A 4,761-nucleotide genomic window follows, 5' to 3' on the forward strand; every position below is an offset into this window, starting at 1 on the left:
GACACACAATCAAACAGTTGTTCTTTTTCTCTCTTTTACCTATTGATGTTTTTGATGAATCTAAACAGGTCACTGTAATAAGCACAAAATCAAAAGCATCAATTGACATTAAACCAGCCTTTCAGGCTAAATGAGATCCAAGAGTTCCTCCTTTGTAGTATTATTTTGTTGTAGATGACATAACAGCTTAAATTTAGCAGAACTCTATGAGTCTACTCTAAAGATAGATAGATAGATAGATAGATAGATAGATAGAAAAATGAAAAGATGAAGTGATAGATGTGTCCTCAGGCATTATGTGATTGTACAGTCACATCACTCACTTTCCATATGTTGTTTAGTAGCGGGTGGTCTGCTTGTGTACAGACAGGATGTTTTGTGAGAACAAAGGGTTTTCCAGCAACACCTGTTCTGCAACATCAAAACCCACGTCTCTAAATAACTTTGAATTCATCAGGCAGGCTCGGGTTAGTGTCCTGGCTCTGCCAGACCTCAAAGCAGACTGACATGAAAGCAGACGCATAAAAGCAAATGAGCTGTGGCTCACAGAGGTCTGTTGCAGACAGTAGTTAGTTTCACCATTCAAGTCAAAATTAAACATACTACAACTAGCATTACATCTGAGTTAAACTACTGTAGGAAGGCTAGGCCGATATATATTTGCTTTTAGAGTTGAATCTTCCCATCTCATCACTTGTTAATAAAGGCTTTTGAAAGGCGAGAACATTTTGACCGTAAATGTGTCATCGTCACTAACGTTGTAGCAGGAGCTGTATGAATAAATGATAGATGTAAGGCAGTTTGGTCAAAATGATCAATGATTGATTCAAAATGTGTCTGAAAATATTACACCAGCAGCACCAATCCTCTAGAGATGATAAGTGTTTTCAGGTACCACCTGATTTGGCATGGTGTTGAGTTACCTCAGAACTGAGAAAACTGAGAAATACTGTTCTTGGTCCTGATTGATCTTGGCTGCTACCGCTAAAGTAATCAGACACTATAGATTTTAACAGTTTACATTCAGCAATAATGCAAATAATTGATCAAAAGTGACAGTAAAGGCTTTAAAAAAATATTTATTTCAAATAAAGGCCGTTCATCAACTTTCTATTCATATAAGAATCCTGAAAGTTAGTTGTGACGAGTGGGGTGGGGCCGAGAGCCGTGGGAACGGATTGAGGCCAGTGGAATGATTGGGAAATGAGTGACACCTGCTGCACTCACCGGTCTCAAGTCCCACGGAGGAGATTGGAAGGATAAAGGCTTTATTTTGTGTTTGGTTTTGTTTGTGCGCGGCAGTCGTCCGCAAGGGGCTGTCGCGCAGTTTATTTATTGTTTAATTTATTATTAAAGTTTTATTTTGAATGTCCGCCGGTTCCCGCCTCCTTCTTCCCGATGATTGAGAAGTTTGTACACTGTTACATTAGTCCTGAGTTATTCAGACATTGCACGCTCTCTCACTGCCCTTCTGAAAAAGAAATGCCCCTTCATCTGGACAGACGATCAGCAAAATGCCATGAATGAGCTGAAACAACATCTGTGCATTGCCCGCATTAGCAAAATTAGCAAAATTAGCAAAAGGGAAATATTCATTATTAATTATAACCAGTTATAATTAATCATAAATATTTCCCTTTTTAGCTAATTTGCTACAGTTAATGATACTGAATGATACTGATCATTCAGCTTTGCATAATTTTATTCATTTGGAATAAAATTACATTTTAAATTAAAAATAAAAAGCAGTTATTTTATATTCTAATAATATTGAATAATTTTACTGTATTTTTGATCAGCCTTGGCGAGCATAAGAGACGTCTTTCAAAAATATTAAAAAGTCGACTCAATTGGAGTAGTGCAGGCCTACATTAGTGTCAAATTTACATTTCCATATATTCTGTATAAATATGGAAATAAAGAAAAAGACCTTTTAATTTCAGTGATAATCTATATTCTAATCAAGAAGATTAATACTTTTGCAATAAAATTTTTACATTTGTTTTGTAAGTAGAGCGCGTCACTTTATAATTAGCATAGCATCACATATTATTATTGTCTATTTACTTCTTTTCTTCTTTTTGTTGTTATATACATTGGGGTATTTTACATTTTTATAATTATTTATATTCATGTGCCATCTTACTGATATTCATCTGCAGTGTTTTTATATTCAAGTTGCATTGAATGCAGCCTATTTATTGATCTTATAGGTGCCATAGTTCCTCTAATCACTAATAATCACAAATACACATCAGAATGCGTTGTGCTATGCAATACCGCTTCACTTCTGGAAAACATAACATATGTGTGACGGTGTGTAACACATCGGTCATCCTGCATTGTTTGGTATCAATAACAGTTTAAAAATGACACTGACAGAGTTGTTTGGTGAAAGTACCTGCTCGGCTTTGTGAGGTGTCACCAGGGTTTTAATCTCCGTTTAGGCTAAAAGAGCTGCATTCAAATGAACTGACAAGACATTGTAGACATGATGTGTTGTTTCTGTGCTCACTTAACCAAATGAACGCTCAGATTAGACTGAACTCTAGAAGTGATGCAGCTAAAAGATATTTTAGACAACTACAACCTCTTCCTCTTTTGTGCAAGAAGTAGTAAGTATGAAGTTTGTGTACATTTATTATATACTACTTTCTGTATATTCTTTCTTTTTATCATTAATTTCTAACTTTTTTCATTCCTACCTTATTTTTCGTTTCACCTAACTTCTTTCTTTCCTTTCTTTCTTTCTTTCTTCCTCCCACTTTTTGTCTGTTTTCCCTACCTGAGCAGCCCAGTATGTTATCTAACAGAACCCGGTGTGTAGGAGGGGATTACATCAACATGCTTATGAATATCATCTCATCGTGGATGGTGCATAGGAGAAGAGTTCTTCTCTTGTCCTCTGCTGCAGGTGGAGATCGGAACGTGTGAAATGTGGTGAACTTCAATTTATTTATTTAAATGGGACAGTGCATATTCATGAACGTACAATCAAAGTTGAATGTAAATACGCCGGATTTAGCACAATGCTAATTTCCAACTTTAACCTCACAGGTACTAGGATAAAGTTAAAACTTTACTTGTATTTATCCAGATATTTTACTTACTGGGTTGAAATTCTTCTTAGATTCTCTTTTGATTACCATAGTACAGTTATGAAAACTGTCCTGCCTGAACATATTTTTAAAGATACAATTCATATATATATATATATATAATATTTGTATTAAGATAAGGAGAATGATATGAACATATAAATATTGGTATCTTTACTTTTTAATTAATAATTATTTATTTTTTTCTTTTGGCGTTGAAATATGGCAGTTATTTTAATATTATTTTTATATGATTATAGTATATATTAATATTTAAACAGCCTTTTTATATTTAATATTAATATTTTCATTTTTTATTAATATTTTACATTTTAGCACTGTAAGTAATTTTGTTATGTGCTTTTAAATTTTTCATTCCTTTTTTTTTACTGAATATTTACACAGCTTTAATTGATTTTTTATTTCAGTTTTAGTAATGTTACTACAAGTTTTAGTTGAGTTAAAATGTTCATCTAATATTTATCTAGTTTATTTCGTTTTGGTTTTATTTCAATTACATAACATGTTTTTAATAGTTTTAGATTCAGTTTGAACAACACTGAAATATTATCATGATCATGTTCTTAACAGGCTTGGTTAGATTTACTATTGTGGTTTTAGTATTGGGTTTTCTTGCCATTTCACTTTGCCAATCCATGATCAAACTAGATATTTAAATCTAATTACATACCAACATTTAGACAGTTGATGACAGCACTAAGCCACCAATTAACACTAAAAAGTTAGCATTTCATCCCTTTTAGATGAAGCTGAAACAGAAATGCATTTATATGTGTGTGTGTGTGTAACAAACTCATATATGAGCCAATGCCTAGATGTAGACCCTGCATAACGTAGTGAGCGCAGCGTGGGCCTCGTTCCACCCAGCTTTATGTAAAGTCTGAGTGGGATCCGCTCTTCTGTTCCAGAGTTAGAACGGTACTGCAGAAACACAGTGTTGACATAGTCCAATGTGAACAAAACCACCCACTCTGACGATATAATGCCGAAAAAGTCCTCCCGTACTCTCATTTTGCACTTTGACCCTTTATATTTGAAGATATAATCATAAAAACCTTCCTATCCTTATAGAAACATATTATGTAATACCATCATTTAAAATTGTGTGCACTGATGAAGTCTTCCTGTGGTGGTTTACCACCCAGTCGTTCATTGGTTCCCTTGATCTACCAATAGATGGTGACACACTCCTGTCCTAACCTGGACCAGTGAAGGGAGAATGTGGTGTGGGGGAGGTGTTAGAGAGAGAAAACCTGATAAAAGTCTGTGTTTGAATGTGAATGAGTCAGTCAGGCTGGCACAGCAGGAGAGGGGCAGGTAGCCACACGTCTAGGAATCCTACACCTGTTTGACACTTCCTGGATTGTGCGCACATGCCTGGTGCAAGAGGAGAAAGTGAAACAAAGAGAGAGTTTGCTTGGAGGGAAGCTTCTTGCCAAACAGACAGTTGAGTTGTAGTAGGTGAGCTGCAAATGAGGAGGAAGACGACTGGCTGCAGCTCATGGACGAGAAAAGAAAGGATCTATCTGTCATATCTATACCCACACTTCGAGATCTACTTCCTGGTGCTTTGCCGTTCTGCACGACTGCCTGACTGAGCCGTACTGAAGTAAACTGCTCATGGAGTGTGCTTCCACCCTTG

This window comes from Carassius carassius, chromosome 50 (assembly GCF_963082965.1).
Source record: "Carassius carassius chromosome 50, fCarCar2.1, whole genome shotgun sequence".
Taxonomy (NCBI): domain Eukaryota; kingdom Metazoa; phylum Chordata; class Actinopteri; order Cypriniformes; family Cyprinidae; genus Carassius; species Carassius carassius.